The sequence below is a fragment of the Phoenix dactylifera genome, chromosome 1, assembly GCF_051530095.1.
Source record: "Phoenix dactylifera cultivar Ajwa chromosome 1, Ajwa_hap1_PhDact_Kaust_v1.1, whole genome shotgun sequence".
Taxonomy (NCBI): Eukaryota; Viridiplantae; Streptophyta; class Magnoliopsida; order Arecales; family Arecaceae; genus Phoenix; species Phoenix dactylifera.
Window position 1 is genome coordinate 59,178,450 of NC_143190.1, and position 23,297 is coordinate 59,201,746.

The window sequence follows — 23,297 nt, forward strand, 5'->3', positions numbered from 1 at the left end:
GCATCCAGCGGTGCACGCGGGGACTGGCATCAGTATACTCAAGCGACGGGTGAGGACTGAGTGCTGGAAAATGCTCATAAATCCATGCCTGCAGAAGCGTCATATAACCACTGATCTGTCTCACTGATGACCTCGACGCAATCCCCAACTGCCGATACAAATATGCTAAGGCAGCTGTACCCCAGGCATATGTGCTCACCCTATCCAGATCCCGCAGTAAACACAGATACGCTAGAGGCACCCTGGTCCCACTCTTATCAGCAAAGAGTGTGCAGCCTAACAAAAATAACAAATAGGCTCGTGCTGCACACTCTATCCTCTGCTGGCTGTCTCTATCAGATACAGAGTGAAACTGAGTCCTCAGCCACTCCATCCTCACAGACTGACCGCGCGATGACAGTACCTCCTGACGCGCGTCTCCAGCTGACACCCCCAACAACTCCACAAGTAGCTCCTCAACATCCCGATCACTCATCCTCTCAGGAGAAACTGCTACTGAGGCACCTGCGACAGGAATCCCTAAAATGGCGGATACATCATCCAACGTGATAGTGATCTCGCCAAATGGTATATGGAAGGTGTTCGTCTCGGGCTGCCATCTCTCTACGAAGCCCGAAATCAGAATCTTATCGGTGAATCGATAAGAGCACTGTACTAACTCTATGAGGCCCGACTGCCTCAATAGTGCTTTGAACCTGGTATTTGGTTGGTTTGAAGACCACCACTTCCATTCACCAACCTTGGCAGTATGGTTCATGCACTTTAGTGGAGCCCGTTCCTGTAATATAAATGTATAATTACTACTACTTTATAAAACATCAATAAACAAAATATAATGCTATAACAAATAAACAATACCTGTTGCCTCCAGATGGAAGCTGCTATATGCGTCCTGAAACTGATCAGGACGGACTCATCCTCTGGACCTCCTGGACATGGTCCAACGGACTCATCGTCTTCGCCCCTAGCGGGCATATCATCATGCTCTGACTCAGGAGAGGGCGATGGCATATGAGCAGGCTCGGGAGAAGCAATCCTAGCACGACGTCTCCTAGCTGACGCCGTAGGTCTAACTCTGGAGGGACCGGGATCCATGTCTGAAAATATAGAAATTCAATGTTAGGCTATATCAAAGAAAATAATTCAATTGCATACATAAATGATAAATGATAAAACAAGCCAAAAAAGAAACAAGTTACTTCTTGGAATCTACATGATTGGGTTTTGTGATAAATAATTCAATGTTACTTCAATTGCATACATAAATGATAATTCAAAAATATACGACTCGTAAACTCAAGACATAACTCAATAATAGACTTTACCTAAAACTATGTCGCAGTTCTTAGTTTTTGTTCGTTAACTAATGTTGTGGTTTTATTATTTAATAGAGCATTTGATATGAGATAATCATTCCAAGATCAAGAATGACATCGATGAAGGTAACAAGATCATCATATTTGGATGCACCATGTTAATGCTATATGATAATGATTCTAAATTATCCCTACTTCTCAAATTACTATCTAATCTAGTAATGAAAAACTTGTCCTTGATGTTGGGTATCCAATTCACCCTAAGGACGTGATCTAGGCTAAAATTTGGGAATAAAAATAATCCTTAGTCTAGCAACAGAAAAAAAAAAAAAATTTGGATTCGGCCCCATGGGGACCAAGATACATTGGTTCGGCCCCATGGGGCCGACCCAATTGCAGCGGGTCGGCCCCATGGGGCCGAACCGAAGGCACTGGTTCAAAGAACCAGTGCCGAACGATTTGGGGAGGCGGGGGGGGGGGGGGGGGGAGCTACCTCGAGGTGGTCGTGGAGGCGCCGGCGAGGTGCTCGTTGCTCGAGAGATGGCCGGGGAGGTGGTTCCGGGAGAAGCCGGCGAGGTGGTCGGAGATCGGGAGAATGCCGGCGACGAGAGGGAGAAGGGGGAACGGGGGGGTTTTGGGCGTTAGCGGGTGTTTTGGAGGGGAAGAGCGGGGTGGGGGGGGTTTGGGGGGTGTAGAGAGCAATTTAGGTGAGGGGGTGGGGAGGGTGGGGGGTAATTTAGGAATTTTTAATTTTTTAGGGGTGTCCTTAGCAAATGGGGGGGGTGTAGAGAGTATTTAATTTTTTTTTAATTTTTGGGGGGTGTCCTGAGCAATAGGGGGGGTGTATATAGAACCACCCGTTTTTATGTGCCCGGGCTGTACACGGAACTATCCAGCTACGCGTCACGGTCACGCCAAATGGCAACTTTATTTCTTGGCTTCGTACTGGAGCTCATGATCTCCAGCTCAGCCACTTAGGTTCCATTGGTATAATGCCAGACATCTGCACACCAATTCCATCTAATAGTTTAATGCCACGCGTCCTGACCTTTTCTCCGAAATTACTTTTTGCTCCCTCCTTGACGTATATAACAGAAGGAACTTTTTCCTTTTTCTCGTCTCCCTCCTCTCCCTCTCTTCTGTTCGAAAACTCCAAGATTTCCTGGCTTCCGAAGGGTCGGTCTCTTTCGGGGCTACTTGGAGGCTCTCATGGATGCCTTTCTTGATCCCTTTCTCGGGGGTTTCGGGCCAAGAAATCCTTCTCCCGAGAAGAGAGGACCGGTTCTTTGGGCCCATTGCGGCGGCGTACAGCTGCTCCCCTCGCTCTACTACCGGCCGGCGATCGGAATCGTGACCCAACCCAGCGACGGAGCCTCCGGGAGGCTCATCAACGCCACCGTCGCCTTCAAGATCCCGCCTCCTACGTCAAATTCGCCGAATCCGGGGGCTCGCGGGTCATCATCCTCATCTACAATGAACCCTGGGAGGATCGTCTTGGACGGAAGCCTTCTTCCTCCTTTTCGATTCTTGTTTCCCCTTCATTTTTCGTTCTTTTTGTTTTTATTGCCTTCTTTCTTAGTTTTTATGAGTTGGGAATTTCTTGATTTCCTGTCAAATTTTTCTTTCGCTGTTCTTTATGCACACACTAATGCGTTCTGGTCTATTAGTTCATCTAGCGTTTGAACATACTCTGATAAGCTTGGTTTTAGTTTGCTTGTTGGATTCTTTTTCTTTCTTTCTTGATTTGTTTCTCGAATAAGCATCGAGTGGGTGTCGTTTTTTTTTCTTTGGTTTCTTTTCTAAATGGGGTACTTCTTGGTTTCTTGCTTTGCTTTTCTTTGTGATGTTCTCATTGCAAGTCTAATTAATGTTGACTGATTTACATAGGGGTTAATTATATTCATGTGAATCTAAATATCGTAGTTTCTTGCATTTAGGGTGGTTGTTCTATCACTGGGCATTGGTGGTGAGAATCATAGGCTGTCGTGAGAATTTAGCACAGTGACTGATGACTTGGGATCTCCGTTCATTCAGATAGAAAATAACGATTCAAAGGTTACTTTTCTCAGCTGGTAACTTATAACCAGAGGACAGTTTTTTGTGTTTCTTCCTTTTCTAGCTGCTACAAGACCTAAGATCAACCTTGGATTTTCTTGATTTTGGATTTTTGTACTTTAGTTCTTTTCCTGTTATCCCCTTTATGTTGCAATCAATGGCCAGTCTCTAACATGCTCAGAAGAAAGGAAATTTATGAGCCAATCTTAGGAAAAACTATATGTTTGATGATCTTTGTCTCACAGGACAAGTTAACACATCTTAGCATGCTTTCAAACTTATGTTATGACTCGTTTATAGTATTGCGGCTTCAATGTGCTTGCCCCAACCCTAACTCAACATGGTGCATTATCTGGCATAACATCAGGCCAGCATCTCATTTCTAAATGTTCTGCTCCTCAGCTGCTTCTGACCCAATACTCCTATCGCAAATATACTGTCCTTTTGGATCTATTTTGGCACTATCAGTTTGCTTATTTTTCTTCTTGCAAACTCTTGAAGTGTGATTTACCTTGAATTTGAGGGACTATTTGAGAAAGATTATACTTTATTTTATTTTATTTTATATAATGCTCATCAGATATATGTTTAGCATTTGACCCCTGTTGCATATACAATGATACATATTCTTTATATAGATATTTGATTGGATTTTGTAAACCCTCAGGGAATGGTAATACTGATCAAAGTAAATGTTAAATATTGCAGGAGAGTTGTGATATCCACTGGTAAGAAATTAAGATGGCGCATTAAATGAATAATAACTGAAACAAGGAAATACTTTGACATTGTTGGACAGAGTGATAGAACGTTTAAGAAAATTGCAGTGATTCTAAAGAATCAGACTAGGTTTGTCCCATCATGTCTTGCGCGTGCAATTGATGAAACAAGGACATTCATGGGAAAATAATTAAACAATATTAGTTGCAGAGAGAGAAGTTAAATTCCAGTTTCACAACAAGCCTGCACCAAGAGTTGGCACTTAGACTACATTGCTGTATGCCTGTTACAAATGAATTGTGACAATTTTTGTTCTATTTTTATTTGCTGTAGAATCTGAGCATGGTGAATGGCGTGCTATTTACAAGGATGGTGTCAAAAAGGTTTATATTTTTTAACCGTGAAGAAAATTTTTCAGGTATATTAGCTAACTTTATGACCTTTTGGAATGATTGATAACCTTTCCATATAATTTTATAATATAGGATTAATGTTACAAAACATATTTTATTTGATCTTATGGCCTTTTATTCTATATAATATGGTGCGTCCTTACTTAGACTTCCTATTCTGTTATTTTTGATAAGGCATTCTAGCTAATTTTAAGATGTTTTGGATTTTCAGATGCCATTTCCATATCATTAGTGTTAAATCTTGTGCTGAACATATTTATAGTTAACATCATGGGCATAATGGGATAAATAATTGTACACCACAAATAAGTAAAGCATGACCATAGTGTGCATATATGCGTGCACACATACATACACACGCATACATATGTGTATAAGTGTAGCTTCATGAGCAACAGAGAAGTCCTAGATCTATATATTTAGCAAAGAAGTCTATGGATCTATTAGTGCATTAGCGCTCGCAGTCCCTTTGCAAGATTGTGGACCTTGAGCATAAAAAACTAGTGGGAAAAAACAAAGCCTGTTTTTGTTAGCATATTATTGGCTGTGCCAAAGAAAACTAATGTCTGATGTTGTTAATTGGCTGAAACATGAATGTACATAGTGATACTATGTGACGCACGAGATTGTGGGCACCCAGGGTATAAGGAATCTGTAGCATGATGAATACTTAAAAATTTAGATAAAAAAATGTATATATTACAATTAAATTATTGCTTTTATACTCCTTGGTATAAGAGGTAGTTTTGGTCGTCGTCGTACACAAGGCAGGAAGACTTAAGATTTTGTAGGAGATAGAATATGATCTGCTGAGATGCTAAAAATTATTCATTATGGACTGAATGGTCAAGAAATGTTGGGACCTTCATGTTTTACTAATCCTAGGGGGTATTGGTACCTCCTGCTTTGACTCAGTTTAGGTGGCAGCAAATGTTTTAATCCTCCTTGCTATCCAAAAGCATCAAGCACTTTGATAAAGAGAGAATAGTGCAAGTGCCTAAGGGAGAAAAAAAGAATGACACCAATTGATGCTAGACTTATCATTCTGCCTATTCTGAATCCAAAAGAAAATTCAGACAGGTTGAGGTGCAACAATAATAAAAAAAAAATATCAAAGAGAAACTGTTCAAAAACAAAGGCAAGAAAGTAAGAATTAAGCTTTGTTAATAGGGGGAAAAACTAACCCAAGTTAGATCATAGTATGCTACATTATATACTTGTCCATAAGAAATTAGAGGCCAAGAAAAGGGGAAAAACATGAAATCTTGAAAGATTGCTCACCATTGCTTGATTGTCAAAGGAGCCTCCTCAACTACTCAAAGTGCAGAGTGCATATAAATTTTTAGTGGGGAAGGTGTAGTTGCTTAATGGGCTTGTCCCTTCTTATTTGTCAACTTATTTGATCTATCTTGGTATGCCTTATATGGTTGAGTGGGGCCTCTGATTATGAGATCAGTGTTACTCCTTGATTATCTTTTTGTGAGTTCAGTATTATAGTAATGAATATAGTGAGAAAAATGGTAGGGCACTTTTGGATCAAATTTTGCAACAACTAACCATCTAAATTGGCAACAGGAATTTGGTGCCAAAACTGATTATTAGTGTTTTAGAAGGTGGTTGTAGCATGTGGCTGGCCAAGTGACCACCTGGTGCTTAGGTGGATGCCCAAACAGATTGTGACAAGAGACTTAACCAAACTTCATGAATAGTCCAAAATAGCTAGATAATACATAATAACTCTAAAGAGATCAAAGGAACAAAAAAAAAGATGACTTTCAGAATCAAGGTTCGCCGTCTCAATACGGGTACCATTCTATTACAGTGTAGGTATGCGGTATATGTTAGATGTATGCCTTAGAAGCCAATCTGGCTGATACATTATTAATTATGGGACATAATTTTGTACTTGACTTTATTATTATTGAATAATAAATGGGCATCTTTTCATTCATATTGTGTATGTGTCTATGAATCGTCCAAAAAATTAATAAGATGATGATGCATATTCTCAAGAGTTGAGAATTTGAGCCATGTGTCATTGGTGATTAATTCCTAAATACTCCTGATCGATGGATCATCACAAGAATGGTGATTGATCTGATGAGATTAGTGCGCAGATCGCTTTTCTTTTGGATGAATGAGTCTCGAGTCCACAGTGTAGGAACACTGGAGTGATACTGCAGGTGCTTGTTAGAGAACAAGGGTACCGAGCGTGACCAAAGCAAGAAGTTACTTGGATGTCTATCTACTCGTCAGTGACTTACTTGATGTTGCAGTAGTGTGACTGGTCCTTTGGCCTGCGGTGCTTTGGCTATCACAGTGAGGTTGCTGTAATTTGGCTGTACGTATACATGGTCTCTAGCTATATGGATCCTTGTGGTTTAGATTGGCTGCAGTAGGTTCACTGTAGGAGTAGGATATGCACCTACATGGAATCTATCGACCTTGGTAGATAAGGAGTAGTCCTATGTGATTTATTAGACTGAGTTCATAAAACTTTGGTCGGGGTAGTATGTAAAGCGGAAAAGAAGTTTTCCACTCTCGAACTAAAGTCCAATAAATCTTGACATATGACAGACGATGGGGTTTGACGAGTTATCCATGACCTCCATCTTGTAGGGATCCACGATAGTAGGACTGTATCATACGATAACTGCACCTAGAGGTTCATCCTTCCATTCTGCTAGGTTGCCACTACATGCTGCTAGGTGTCACTGGTGGATGGTGAGAATTATAGGAATTATCTTGATGGTCGATGATCCCTGTTGAGATGAGTTGGAATCATTCCAACCCATTGAAAAAAGTTTTCAATGATATTGTGATAGAGATCACAATATATCTCATTATCAGACAGAATAAAACCTATGAGGTCACATACATTAGAGGTATTGACCGATCCGATGGTTGAATTGTGATTTGGAATCACAATAGTTAAAGATTGTCAGTTTGATTGATAATTGGTTTAACCTACTAAGAGTTAATGAGTTGAAGAAAGAATAATTGCAATTGGATTGCAATTTAATTGAATCAATTGAACTTAATTAATTGGGCTTGATCTTATTAAATTAGAATCCTAATTGGATTAGGATTCCTAAAGTCCTAATTTGATTAGGACTAAAATTATATGAGTCCTAATTGGATTAGGATTCCTAGGGTCCAATTAATTTTGATTTAATAGACAAAGATGACTCCCATGGCCAATACGTGAGGAAAAGAAAGGAGGGGCGTACGCCCCTCTTCTTGGCTTAGAGATAGACTTGGAGCTCCTAAATTTTAGGAGCTCCACAAGTCTAGATAGGAAGGAAAAATAAGGGTGCGGAATGCCTAAGTTTTCATCCATCTTTCAGCCGTGAGCAAGGCTTCCTCTCCCCTTCTTTCAGCCGCAAGCAACACACAAAAAAAGGAGGAGGGCGTGTGGCCTATTTCCTCCTCTCTTCCTTCTTCCACCGCAAGAACAAAAGAAAAGGCAGCAAGGGGGTGTTTTGATCTTCTTCCCTTTTCTCCTTTGTTCTTTCTCTTAAATCAATCAAGAGTTGATTGCAAAAGGGAGAGCTTCAGCCATCAAAACAAATCTCTGCAAGGGAGCTAGCACCCCAAAAAGATTTAGGCGTTTGGATTGGTCCTCTGCCTCGTGTGGATACCCGTAGAGGCCGGATGCGTGCGCGGCTTCAAGCGAACCTTCTAACAAAACCACAATCATCAATTTGCAGTGATCATCTCCCCGCATAAGGTGAAGATATGATCTTCGTTAATCCCAAAAAGTTTTTAATCCTAATCTATCTACGAACGTCAGTTTTAAAATATGTTTATGTGATGAACATAGATCCGTGCATGCCTCTTCCGCTGCATCTCTGATTTTTTTTGCGGCGTGCGCGGGATCCCAACAGTGGTATCAGAGCTAGGTTGCGTAGATTAAGTTTAGGATTAATGGTTAAAGGCATGATAGATCTCAAAATTTAAAGATTATGCTTGCTGGATTTTTCTGCATGCAGAATTTTCAGGTTGCTAATTTTTATGTGTTTGGATTAATGATTCTATTGCTTTGTTAATTAGATTACAAGTAATTAGAATCATGTCTTGCATGATCAGCAACTCATACGATGACATAATTAGTTAAATATTCAGATCTGTAATTTTATTCATGCATAACATGCATGTGGTATGATCATGGATGGATCATTTAATTATGCTGAAATGTTCTACAATGTTCTGCAATGTTCTGTGATGTTATATGATGGCATGTAAATTAGAAATTGAGATGCCTGCGTGCATCTTAAATCGATGTATTAGAGATCTGCGTGTCTCATGAAAAAGGGATGTAACTATTGTTTTATTTTCATAGTTATCTGGGTTGTAATCTGTGATGTGTTTGCACGTCAATGGTTGATCGATGCATACCTATACAAGCACGACTTGCACGTCAATGGAGATGGATCAAGGAGTTGATTGCAATTGGACTAAGGGTGCTCAAGATCGAATCAAGAGTTGAAGACAATCTAACCAATTAACGTGTATGTGCTTGTACTATGGCCCTCATTCTGGATCCATGTCATCACCAGTTATTTTATATTTATGCCTTATTATTATTGCTTGTGTTTAGTGGCTAGATAATTATTTGCATGGGATGTAGATAATTATCTACATGAAAGAGACCTAACTTAAATCTCCTCGCATAAATATTAAGTCTAGCGGTCTTCCACCGTAATAGAGCTGCTAACGCCTTTTCGGTGTTGACTCGTCTCGGCTGGTTATAGTGGTCAGTTGTATCGGAGGGCGGGACCTCTCTATTGGCATGAGATGTTGCAGGGTAAAGATGGAGTTGGGCCCAATAACTGTTAAGTGAGGGACCCAATAATGGCTTTGCTTTTGCGGTTATATGGTGGGTCTGACTTAACTAAGGAATGGAGCCAATAACTGTTAGGTAGGCCTTCATGACTTAGAGACCGGATAGCACTGCAATTTGCTTGAGAAACATTGTACAAGAGTTGTACACTCATCCTTTTATGTATTGCCAATAACTGTTAGGTGAGGTGGCATGTAAATTGGTGGGACCGCAGTACCCACTAGAAACCCTAGTCGTGAAGGGTTTCCGTTTCTCTACCTGAGGAGTGTGAGAGATTAGAGAAAATAGTGGGAGGTGTATTCGTTTTAAAAAATCCTAAAACAAATTAAGATCAAGTACAAAAATCTAACTAGAATCTTTACTCTCTACATATCACAATGTCAGCTTCTAACCTTTTGATCCGAATTCTCGAGACCAATTGACTGACCGGAGCCAATTATAAAGACTGGCTAAGAAACTTGAAAATTATTTTGAGTTGCGAGAAAATAAGCTATGTATTCGATAATGATATCCCCGTGTTACTAGCACGTCCGATCACTGATCAGTGTGCTACACATGATAAGTGGACGGATGATGACATTAGAGTCGGGTGCTACATCATGGCATCCATGTCCAATGAACTTTAATACCAGCATGAGAACATAAAGACTGCTGGGGACATATTAGCTCACCTGCAAGAGTTGTATGGTGAACAGAGTCGCACAACACGTTTTGAAGTATCCAAGAGGCTCTTCAAAGCGAAGATGCGTGAAGGGTAGTCTGTCCATGATCACTGTTTGACTATGATCAAGGACCTAGAGGAGCTTGAGAAGCTCGGCATGACCATGCATAAAGAACGACAAGTGGATTTGATCCTGCAATCCCTTTTTGATTCATTTGGGCAGTTTATAGTAAACTACCATATGAATAAGATTGAATGCACCAAGACTGAATTGTTAAACATGTTGGTAACTGCTGAAGGGGCCTTGAAAGGTTGAAAGGGCACTGTTCTCACTGCTGAGTTGGCTTCTACTTCCAAGAAAAAGTCTACTTGGAAGAAGAAGTCTGTGAAGAAGCATAAGAAAGAGAAAAAACCAAAGAAGAATGTTCAAAAGAAAAAGATTGATGACAAAGAAAAATGTTTCCACTGCAACGTCGACGGCCATTGAAAGAGGAACTGTCCTTTATATCTCGAGAGCCTGAAGAACAAAAGGGCAGACACACCTTCGAAAGGTATGTTAAACTTGCTCGATATTGAAACTAATTTAACGGTTTCTTCTACTTCCAGTTGGGTAGTAGATTCTGGTTCTAGTGCTCATTTGTGCATTACTATGCAGGGTCTAAAGAAAAGTAGAAGGCTAGCGGAAGTGCAGTAACCCTTCGGATTGACAATGGAGCAAAAGTTGCTGCTGTGGCTGTGAGCACCTATCCTCTGTGACTACTGTCTGGATTTAGTTTGATACTTAGAGACTGTTATTATGTACCTGCTGCTAGCAGGAATTTAATTTCTGTTTTGTGTTTAGCACAGGATGGTCATGTTTTTAAATTTGACAAAGACTACTGTTCTATTTATTTTTGAAATAAATTGGTTGTACGTGGTTTTATGATTGACAGTCTCTATCACTTATATATGGATGTATCTGTGGATGTATCTGAGCAAGTAGTGAGTGCCATAGGATCCAGAGATGAGATAAACCAGAAGTATTTGTGGCACCTCAGACTTGGCCATATTGGAGAGGACAGAATAAACAAATAGGAGAAAGATGGGCTTCTCGGCTTATTGACTTTCGAGTCATATCCAGTTTGTGAATCCTGCCTTCAAGAAAAAATGGCCAGCTTATCCTTTGTAGGATATGGGAAGAGGACCACTGAGATACTTACCCTGGTACACACTAATGTGTGTGGCCCATTCGATGTGCAGGCCAGGGGTCATTATTTATACTTCATAACCTTTACCGATGATTTTTCACGATATGGGTATGTATATCTTATGAGATACAAATCTGAAGCTTTTGAAAAGTTCAAAGAGTTCATAAATGAAGTAGAAAAACAAACTGAAAAACTTCTTAAGGCTCTTCGATTAGATCGAGGAGGGGAATACCTTAGTGGAAAATTTCGGGACTATCTCAAGAAGAATGTTATAGTCTCACAATGGACACCTCCTGATACACCTCAACTCAACAGAGTGTCGGAGAGAAGAAATCAGATTCTATTGGATATGGTCCGGTCCATGATGAGCTTCACTGATTTATTCTTGTTTCTTTGGGGAGATGCCTTACTTTTCGCGATTTACTTATTGAATAGAGTTCTCTCTAAATCTGTTCCTACCACACCGTATGAGATATGACATGGTAAGAAGCCAAGTCTTGGTCATTTCAAGATTTGGGGATGTCCGGCCTACGTCAAGTGACTACAAGCGGGCCAAGTTAGAGGCTAGGACCATGAATGCTCGTTTTATAGGATATCTTAAAGAGTCATTAGGATACAATTTTTACGTCATAGAGGATCACAATATTTTTGTAAGTAGACATGCTATCTTTTTGGAAAAACAGTTTATACTTGATAGAGGCAGTAGGAGAAAAATTGAGCTTGAAGAAAGTCTCTGAAAAGCAACGAGTCATGGAACCTACAGAACCTATTCATACTGAGCCAGTATATGTAGTACCTCCTCCATTTCGTAGATCTAGTAGGATTTTTCATTCTCCTGAAAGATACTTAGGTATGCTTGCAGAGGATACTGAGGAAATGTTACTCATGGAAGATAGGGAACATGTACATGATCCCAATACCTATAACGAGGCGATGTTAGATATCGATTCCGAGAAATGGTTGAAAGCTAAGAAGTCAGAGATAGACTCCATGCATTCCAACCAAGTCTGGATCTTAGTGGATCTACCAAAAGGTATAGTACCTATTGGATGTAAATGGATCTACAAAAGAAAAATAGGTTCGGATGGAAAGGTAGAGAGAGACCTATAAGGCAAGGCTAGTGGCGAAAGTGTATAGTCAACGCGAAGGCATTGACTATCAGGAGATCTTTTCACCTGTAGCCATGCTGAAGTCCATTCGAACATTGCTTGCTATTGCAGCATATCATGATTATAAAATCTGGCAGATGGATGTAAAACCTACTTTCCTAAATGGATATCTTGAGAAAGATATCTGTATGGAGCAGCCTTTGGGTTTCATTTTCAGTGATGGAGATTACAAGGTCTGCAAGCTACAAAGGTCTATCTATGGACTAAAGCAAGCATCTCGGAGTTGGAACACTCGTTTCAATGATGTGATCAAATCGTTTGATTTCATCAAGAACGAAGAGAAACCATGTGTTTATAAAAAAGTTAGTGAGAGTGCTGTCGTGTTTCTCGTGTTGTACGTGGATGATATCTTCCTGATTGGAAATGACATTTCCATGCTAACTTCGGTCAAGGTCTGCTTGTCTAAAGAATTCTCCATGAAAGACCTTGGGAAAGCATCCTATATTTTGGAAATTAAGGTCTATGGAAATAGATCTAAGAGAATGATTGGCCTATTACAGAAAATGTACATAGAAGAGGTGCTGAAAAGTTTCAGCATGGAAAACTCTAAAAGAGGACTTCTACCCGTTAGACATGGGATTCATCTCTCCAAGAAGATGTGCCCCAACACATCGGAAGAGATTTAACGCATGAGCAAGATCTCTTATGCTTCGGCAATAGGGAGTCTTATGTATGTCATGCTATGTACACGACCTGATATAGCCCTTGCTGTGAGTGTCACTAGCAGATATCAGTCGAATCCAGGTGAGGAGCACGGGATAGCTGTGAAGAACATTCTTAAGTACTTGAAGAGGGGAAAAGAGGGAGGGGCGTACGCCCCTCCTCTTGGCCAATACATGAGGAAAAGAAAGGAGGGGCGTACGCCCCTCCTCTTGGCTTAGAGGAGCTCCACACGTCTAGATAGGAAGGAAAAATAAGGGGGCGGGATTCCTCAGTTTTCATCCATCTTTCAGCCGTGAGCAAGGTTTCCTCTCCCCTTCTTTCAGCCGCAAGCAACACAAAAAAAAAGAGGAGGGCGTGTGGCCTATTTCCTCCTCTCTTCCTTCTTCCACCGCAAGAACAAAAGAAAAGGCAGCAAGGGGGTGTTTTGATCTTCTTCCCTTTTCTTCTTTGTTCTTTCTCTCAAATCAATCAAGAGTTGATTGCAAAAGGGAGAGCTTCAGCCATTAAAACAAATCTCTGCAAGGGAGCTAGCACCTAGGGGAGATTCAGGCGCTTGGATTGGTCCTCTGCCTCGTGTGGATATCTGTAGAGGCCGAACGCATGTGCGGCTTCAAATGAACCTTCTAGCAAAATCACGATCATCAGTTTGCGGTGATCATCTACCTGCAGAAGGAGAAGATCTGATCTTCCTTAATCCCAAAAAGTTTTTAATCCTAGTCTATCTACGAACGTTGGTTTTAAAATATGTTCATGTGATGAACACGGATCCGCGCATGCCTCTTCCGCTGCATCTCTGATTTTTCTGCGGCGTACGCGGGATCCCAACAGTATAGTACAAGACGGCAAGGCGTACCAAGTATCGGTACGGTGCGAGACTACGTATTGGTTTAGTACCGATAGGGTACCAATTGGTACATCAAACCTTGTCCAGAACCTTGTATACATTTATATCAGGAACTATTTTTAAGAGACAAATTAACTAGAAAAGAATACAAATTTTCCAACAAATATGAAATAATATTAACTGATTATAAAGAAAGCGATCAATCAATGTAGAAATAAGCAACTGAAAATAGTGTTCTGCGCACCAATTAGAAATATAATTCAAAATGTTTTCCAAACTTTTGACCCTCCAACCCCTGCCTGCTCAAGCCTAACCAACATGTTTAGGTGCCATGCTAAGTGATTGATCCATGTGTAGGAGCTGCCTAGGTGGCAGCCCAGGGACCACCTAAGCCCAATGCAGCCACTTTTTAAGAGAGTGCTGACTGTGTTAGATTTGCAGATAGAAGGCTAACATACAAAGCCACTGTATTGAGCAATTTATCAACATTTCATTTCTAGTAGACTTGTTTGATAACTTGTCAATGTCCTTAATGACTTAGTTGTTGTGACTCAATCTAGTATCCACTTTTAAAGAAATTAAGTTATTAGTTCTTAGGGCGCGCGCTTATGCTGATTAAGGGTGGTATATGTATTAAATTTAATGATAAACAGTACGCGCTTGAAATTAGAGTTTGGCAGACCCCAATTCCCATCTTAACTTTTCCTGGATCTTGAAGGCAAATATTTGGGTTTGGATTATCAATTTAAACTAAGAGGCCTTGGATGTGAGCTTATGCTTTTCGAGGGAGTTCTTGAAAGAGAGATGAGTAGAAAGTGACAGACAACTTTTAAGAACGATGGTAACAATGAGTTGGAGGCTATAGTACCTAGTTATGCGACTCTTTGCTCTTGGACGAAAGCTTGCCTCTATATACAGTACTCGATCTGCCCGCAAGATACAAATGCACTGCTCACCTAATGTTTCTTTGGCTGCCGAGACACCAAGATTGCTTTTGTGAGAGATGCTTGATGTAGGTCCAACTGCCCTATGATATGGATATACTCGACCTAGGGATTTCAAAATGCCTGGGAAAGAAAGATTTAAAAGGAATTAGGCTAATTTGAGTGCAGCAAATAAATCTGATCTAGAAATTAATTGCTATAATGCTAACCCAGAGATTTTGCAAGCAAGGGGAGGTATCGGAACACCTCACCTTTCCCTAAAACCTCGAAAAAAGAAAAGGACTAAGCTTGCACGTAAGAACTAAGCTATATGATGCTTATGTAGAAAATTAAGCAAAACTTGAAAAAGAATAGATCTACACCATCTAGAACATAGAAGGCTAGGAACCATGGCCTTCAATTAGGGAAACGTTAATCAAGAAGTGTGCTCTTGAAAAGATTCAAAACTCCTCCTTAAAGGCTTTTTGTGACTCTAGCAATCTCTTGATGGTTCCTATCCATTGGAGTGTGGGGTTTATGTAGGACCTCTGAGAAAGGTCTAAAGATCATGCATCCAACTTGGGACCAAAAGAAATAGTGAAAAAAATGCTTAAAACTCATCAAAATCGAGTAAAAATCTGAGTAGAAATCAACTTGAGAAGTTGGAGTTCGAGTGGAGGTCGGACCTACTGACAGTAGTTTTGGTGGCATTTGTACACAACTAATGCCAATAAGTTAGGCATTGGTAGGCAATCGATGGTTAAGACCATGATTCGCCGTACCGGCTCGAATCAGATGGTACGGAGCATACTGAATTGTAACGGTTTGGTATCGATACATAATATGGGAGGCGTATCGAAGCTCGGTACGTCGAAAATATTCTGTACCATACCATACCGATGCAGTGTTAGTGTGGCACTAGTACAGGGTCTAGTCCCAAGACGACAAACTTGCTTAAGACCACCATTAGTTGGTCCCTTCTTGGAAACCTAGGCTACTGACAGTAGTTACAAGACATCAGTCGGGTACTAACAGCAGGGTATACCATCATCATAGGGTACTGACAACAGGGGCGTACCATCAATAGGGTACTGATGGTACAATTTCACCATCTGTTTACTCCAAGAAGGCCTATGTGATAACCGCCACGTTTTTAGAGGCCTACTGATGGTACAGAGGTATTTGTAACCGCCTGGTGGTGAGTGGTTGCAACTGTTCGTCTCCCCCAGCGATCAGAGGCTACAAGAAGCCCCGATCGGCGAGGCATTCCACCACCCTTTTCCCTCTTCACCAATATCTCTCTCTCTCACAATCCTCCCCGATTGTCAGGATCCAGTGTTAGGCCCGCGCCGCTGGAGTAGAAGGCCGCATCGCCGGAGTAGGAGGTGGACGATCTTCTTTTGAGCAGGTAAAGCCCTTCTTCCGTATAATTTATTTTTTGTAGATCTAACTTAGAGATTAAATCAAACGGGAAGGAAGAAAATGAAGAAGAAAAGAAAGAAGAGGAAAAAAAGGGAAGGCGGGCGTCGGCCGCAGGCCACGGCGGCCGCGAGCACAAGTTGCGGCCGCAAGCTGCGGCCAGTGCCACTGACCGGTTGGGGGGGCGCCGCCGGCTGTGGCTCGGGCCCTCCTCGAGTCCGATCTCCCCTCCGCGGGAGAAGAAAGAAGGGGAGGAAGAAAAAGAAGAGAGGAAGAGGAAGAATAGGAAGAAGAAAAAAAACTTACCGGTGGTTGATCCGTAGCCGCAACCGCGGGTGCCGACCTCGGCCGCAGGTCGGAGGCCGCGGGCGCCGGCCGCGGGCGAGGCTGTGGGCGTGGCGGGCCAGTCGTTGGGCGCCGTCAACCACTGCCCGTTCCTCCCGAGCCGCTCTCCCCTTGCGGGAGAAGGAGGAGAAGAATAGAGGAACAGGAGAAGCTTCGGGAAGGAAGAAGAAAGAAGAGAAGGAAAAGAAAAAGAAAAGAAAAGAAAGAAAAGAAAAAGAAAAGAAAAAAAAGTAAAAAAAAATGGTGGGCTGGGCTATTTTAAGGGAGAAATTATATGGACCATAGTTGCACCTAAATATCAAATTGGGTTATTGGATTCAAGGCCCAATAACCCAATTTAAAACCAGAAAACCCTTAGTGTGGAAGAAAGGACCTCAATGGGCCACGGGCCGAATTATTAAAATAGGCCTGTAGTCAGATTGGGCTCGATCCGAGCCAAGTAGTTATGAACTCAAAACTAAACTGGGCCTGAAGAGCCCAAACCTGAATTAAAAGGGTTAGATTTGCTGAGTCAAAGTTCTTTAAATTAGCTAAAACTAATAGGATCTAATTGTAAATTAGCTAATTAAGTTACGGGACCTGAATATAAATGGGCTCGGTGACTGAATCAGGCCAAGGGCCTATTTCAGAAATTAATTAAGTTCTGGGCTTGAATGCAAATGGGCAAGTAACTAAAACAGACCAAGGGCCTGATTCAGATTTTAACTAAACTTCGAGCCTGAATGCAAATGGGCTCAGAGAAGACAATTGGGTCAGATCTGAATCGGGCAACTGGGTCAGACCTGAACCAGAAGGCAAATGAGCCCAGACCTAGACCAGAAAACTGACTAGACCTGAACTAGAAATTTGGGTTAGACCTGAACCAAAAAATTGATTAGATCTGAATCAGGAATTTAACTAGACCTGAACCAGAAATTTAAAATTGAACTAGGTTAGAAACCCAAAAATGAATTTGAGTCCTATGGATGGACTGTAAATAGGTTAATTAAGAAATAAATATAAATAAATAGAAATTAAATGTGCAAGTGACATGTAATTTGATGATAATGGCTAGGTATTGGAGAATTGGCATCTAAGTCTAAGATTTGCTAAGCAAATTGAGGTAAGTAACCCTGGCACTGATTTTAAAGTTTTCAAATTACTGTTTAATTATAATTATGAAAATGTATTTGTTATGATATATTTTTCTCAAAATTAGGATCAAGTATATGATTGCATGTGATTCATGAATTTGATTAAATAGCATTCTTCATGAATATTTGATGGTGCATGAATTATGAAATTGTGATTATGTTAGACTGTATGAAAAATGATATTTGAGGCATGTTTATGCATTTTAAATTATATGATACCATTTATCATTTTCTAACCTATTTATGATGATTATGATTTATGAAAGAAAAAATATGATTTATGAACTCTCAGATAGTTATGACCGCTTATAGAAATAGAGGCCAGTCGACATCCTAAAGCTAGTTTCTAATGAATATGGCCATCTGCCAACGTGTTTAAGTTGGTAATGAATAATGAATATGGCCTTCTGCCAACGTGTTAAAGTTGGTAACGAATATGAATATCGTCGGCTGCAAATAACAGGCCCTGTCACGGGATTATAGTGACCATATCGGCACATCCGTCTGAGAGCATGTTTTATAAAGTATGGATAGATGGCAACATTTTTATATGCTTACATTATCATGATTATGAACTTTCATGGATGGAACATGCATTGCTTTTTGACTTGATTTGTGTATATCATCTATAAAATGTTTTATTTTGCTACAACTGTTAGTTTCTTAAACACTGCATTGGCATAATTATGCTTGATCTAATAAGATAGTACTTGGTTACTTGCTGAGCTGTGTAGCTCATATCTTTTTATTTTTTTTTTTTCCTATAGATGAATAAGACTACCGGGAGCATGGAGCTTGGTGTTATTCAGGGTTGGGATAATTGAAAATGATATGTAATATTCAAATTTTAGAAGCTCTGTACTGTTCCAATTTCATGAAAAATGTTGACATTGAAAATAAAACTGTTTATTTTTGTTATGAAATTTTAAGTGGCTTTGTGTTATTATGTGCATAAGATTGCAATAGCACGGCCGTGTCATGATCCGGATTCGAGGCGTGACATTTAGTGGTATCAAGGCCATAGGTTTGATCATGGGTAAAAGATAGTAAGGGGTAGCTAGATTGGATAGAAAACAATAATAAGAACAATAATAGTATAAAAAAAAACTTTAAGTTTTAATAAAGGAAATGGATAGTTAAGTCTCGTTCAGTTAGGTTCTGCATATTGAAAAGAAAGAAATTAGTTAAATATAAAAATTGATTATACTAATGTTTTGATAGGAGAAAATGAACAATAGAGAGGAGCAAGTCTTAGCAAATATTGCAGCTAGGAGGAGAGGAGCAAGAGTGAGAGGAGTTGCTAGCCAGCCGATTGAGCAAACTCCTAGCCCAACTGCCACCCAGGAAGATTTTGCTGGAGTATGTCAGGTGATGGCTCAGCTCCTTCAGCGGCAACAACAAATGCAACAATTGATGCAACAACAGACGCAACAACAGGTGCAAGCTACTGTCCGACCAACACAGCTTATGGACTCTTACTATGAGCAATTCTGAAGACTGAATCCTCCTATGTTTGATGGTGGAGCCGATCCGTTGGCTGCTGAGACATAGGTTCGGGGGATGGAAGAGATGTATGATGCTCTGCAGTTTTTCGAAGATGTCAAGGTTAGGTTGGCTATTCTCATGCTAAGAGGAAATGCAAAGTTTTCGTGGACAGCTATGAAAGCTGCAATTGAAGATGACGATGATCAGCTGACTTGGGATGAATTTAAGAAAATGTTCTATGATAGCCATGAAAGCTGCAATTGAATATGCCAACAAGTTCAATGAATTGGGCCGGTTCTGTCCCCAGTTTATGGAGGCTGACAAGAGCAAGGCTAATAGATTTAAGCAGGGCTTGAGGGACGAAATTTGATTCCAGTTGTCAGTCCTGATTTTTACTAGCTACGGAGAAGTCCTAGAGAGAGCACTGAAGGTAGAAGCAGATCTGTAGAGGTCAGAGAAGGAAAGAGGTGATCAGAAAAGGCACGGGATATCAAGGATCTTGATGAGCCGGCCAAGAACCTTTGGAGGCTCTCCCAACAAGAAGAAATTTGAGACTTGTCGTTATTGTGGCAAGCTTCATATTGGTCCTTGCTTGAAGAGGATGAGAGCTTGTTTCACCTGTAGGCAACCAGAACACAGCGAGAGATTGCCCAAACAAAATAAGGTTGATTCTGAATCTTTTAGATTGACTAGTCAGATGCAGAGCGGAGCGGAGCTACACGGGTGTTCGCATTGACACGGCATGATGCTAGTGCTAGTGACAGAGTTGTGGCAGGTATGATCCCCATCAACTCTATTGATGCTTCTGTACTATTTGATTCTAGCGCTACAAATTCCTTTATATCTTCCAAGTTCTTTGCATCTTTGCATCTCATGCCGATAAGTTAGATGAACCTTTACTTGTTGCTACCCCTCTTAAAAGGACAGTAGTGGTTGATTCTGTTCATAAAAACTGCATAGTTCAGATAGAGGACAGAGAATTGTTAGCTGACCTGGTGATGTTAGATATGTATGATTTTGATGTCATCCTTGGTATGAATTGGTTGTTTGAATATCATGCTCATATTGATTGCTTTGGCAAGAGGGTAGTGTTCCAGATACTTGGTGAACGGAAATTTTTCTATCAAGGTGATGGACCTGCTATGAAACCCTCTTTGCACATTATCTCTGCTATGAGTGCAAGGAAGGCCCTCAGAAAGGAGTGTCTGGCCTACCTAGCTTGTGTGGTAGACACTACAAAGGATACAAGACTAGAGGTTATCCCTATTGTGAGAGAGTATCCAGATGTCTTCACTGATGATCTACCTAGATTACCTCCTGATCAGGAGATTGATTTTCGAATCGATCTCTTACCGGGTATTGGACCTATCTTGAAGGCTCCTTATCGGATGGCCCCTGCAGAGCTAAGAGAGTTGAAGGTTCAACTACAGGAACTTCTAGAGAAAAAATTCATTCGTCCGAGTGTCTCTTCATGGGGAGCTCCGGTACTATTTGTGAAGAAGTATGGAAGTTTGCGGCTGTGTATTGATTACCGGGAGCTGAACAAGGTGACAATGAAGAATAAAGACCCTTTGCCCCAGATTGATGATTTATTTAATCGGCTGCAAGGTGCCCAAGTCTTCTCCAAGATAGATCTGCGGTTTGGGTATTATAAATTAAAAATCCTAGTTGATGATGTGCCGAAGACTGCATTTTAAACCAGATATGGGCACTATGAATTTTTGGTTATGCCATTTGGACTAACTAATGCGCCAGTTGCTTTTATGGATCTGATGGACAGGGTCTTCAAGCAGTATTTGGATCAATTTGTTATTGTTTTCATTGACAATATACTGATCTATTCTAAGAGCAAAGAGGAACATGAAGATCACTTGAGAGTGGTGTTACAGATTCTTCAGGAGAAGAGATGATATGCCAAGCTGAGCAAATGTGAATTCTGGCTGGATAGTATTGCATTTTTTGGTCATATGATCTCTAAAGAAGGGGTGTCAGTGGACCCAAAGAAAATAGAAGCAGTGGTGGATTGGCCTCGTCCTACCAACATCACAGAAATCAGAAGCTTCTTGGGTCTGGCTGGTTATTACAGAAAATTTATGGAAGGATTTTTCGGGATCGCTACTCCTTTGACTCGTTTGACCCAAAAATGACCAAAGTTTGTATGGAGTGAAGATTGCGAGCAAAGTTTTCAAAAGTTAAAGCAAAGGCTGGTATCCGCTCCTATTTTTACTCTACCAATTAGTACTGGGGGTTTCACCATCTATAGTGATACCTCTAAGAAAGGGTTAGGCTATGTATTGATGCAGAATGATAAGGTAGTTGCCTATGCCTTTAGACAGCTGAAGCCCTATGAGCAGAACTATCCGACACATGATTTGGAGTTGGCAGCAGTAGTCTTTGCTCTGAAGATTTGGCGACATTATCTGTATGGTGAGCCTTGTGAGGTATTTATTGATTACAAAAACCTAAAATATATATTTACTCAGAAAGAATTAAATATAAGGCAAAGAAGATGGCTTGAGCTGCTAAAAGATTATGATCTAAGCATCAAATATCATCCGGAAAAGGCTAATGTTGTGGCATATGCTCTCAGTAGGAAGTCAGTAGTGGGATCCATATCTCTGCTTACCACTTAGAAGCAGATTTTGAAAGATTTTGATATGATGCAGATCGAGGTGATCTCCAAGGGTGCTGGGAGTATGTTGGCTAGTTTGTTGGTACAACCTATCTTGATAGAAAAAATAAAAGTTGCCCAACAGACAGATGTACAATTGTGTCAGCTTAGGAATAATGTGGAGAGAGGGTTGCGACCCAAACTCCGAATCCATCCGGATGGTACTCTGCATTTTGGCAGTTGATTATGTGTGCCCAAGGATACTGATCTAAAGAGAAATGCTAGAGGAAGCTCATTAGTCTCGATTCTCTATTCATCCCGGTAGCACTAAAATGTATAGAGATTTACGGGAGCATTTCTAGTGGAACGGCATGAAGAAAGCAGGATTTCTAGCTCGATGCTTGGTATGTCAGAGGCTTGCCGGTTTGCTAGAGCTACTAGATATTCCAGAATGGAAATGGGAGCACATTACTATGGACTTCGTTACTGGGCTTCCAAGGACAGTAAGGAAGAATGATGTAGTGTGGGTGATTGTTGATCGTCTCACAAAGTCAGCTCACTTTTTACCCTTTAGGGTTGACACTTTACTTGATAGGCTGGCTTAGAGGTATATTGATGATATTGTGCGCCTACATGGAGTACCGATAAGTATCGTATCTGATCGGAACCCTGATGGGAGCTCTTGGGACCCTGATGCGCCTACAAAGGTATTTATAGACTGCAAGGTTGGATATGGATGTTGAGATGCAGTTGCCCTTGGTTGCGGTTGGCTGCAATTGGCTCGCAGGATCCGGCTGACCAGGCCACGCATCCTGAAAAACTTGGCACGCACCCAAGTGAGGTTCTTTGCAATGCTCGGTCTTTTGGAACCCTTGGGGTGGGATTTGGGCGGATGCCCTGCTGGTATAGTAGGGGGTCGCTGCTGCAGTGCGTTTTCTGTGCTATGTGCGGCTGCGCATGGCCACGACTATGGACGCCCGCGCACGACCAAGGCCACGGCTCGGCCAAATCCATTTGCAATGCTCCTCAGACTTTGGAACACTCGGGGTGGGCTTTGGGCGGATGCCCTGCTAGGTTAGTAGGAGGCCGCTGCTGCGGCGCGCTCGCGCAAGGCCACATCAACGGGCGCCCGCGCACGGCCAAGGCCATGGAGCGATCTGGCTCGGGCCAGATCCATTTGCAATGCCCCTCAGTACTTTAGAACCCTCGGGATGAACTTTGGCCGGATGCCTCGTTGGGGTCGGATAAGAGCATGCGCACAGCCGTGTGCGGCTGGTCGGGCTCGCAGAAGCTTGCGGGTTGCGCGCTCGGCCGTTGCCTTGTTTGGCTGGTGTGCGCGGTTGGGCAGGCGCACAGAGGCTTATGGCTTGCACGCGGCTGGACGGGCACGCCGAAGCTTGTGGATTGCGCGCTCGGTCGTTGCCTTATTTGGCTGGCGCGCACGGCTAGGCGGGCGCGCAAACACTTGTGTAGCGCGCTCGGCCTTTGCCTGCTCGGTTGGCGCCTGTTG

General features: G+C 41.5%; 1 long non-coding RNA gene across 3 annotated transcripts in view; it reads left to right on the forward strand.

Annotated features, from left to right (window-relative positions):
- Positions 1 to 2,433: 2,433 nt before the first annotated feature.
- Positions 2,434 to 23,297, forward strand: part of LOC148715441 (uncharacterized) — a 49,755-nt gene continuing 28,891 nt past the window's right edge. The window contains exons 1-3 of one of the 3 annotated variants that reach the window (XR_015971692.1): positions 2,440 to 4,509; positions 10,664 to 10,743; positions 18,459 to 18,725. This is a non-coding gene — a long non-coding RNA (uncharacterized LOC148715441). Of the gene's footprint in view, positions 4,510 to 10,663; positions 10,744 to 18,458; positions 19,952 to 23,297 lie in introns of those variants that run through there. The other 2 variants (XR_016397804.1, XR_015971694.1) reach the window with 2 other exon arrangements.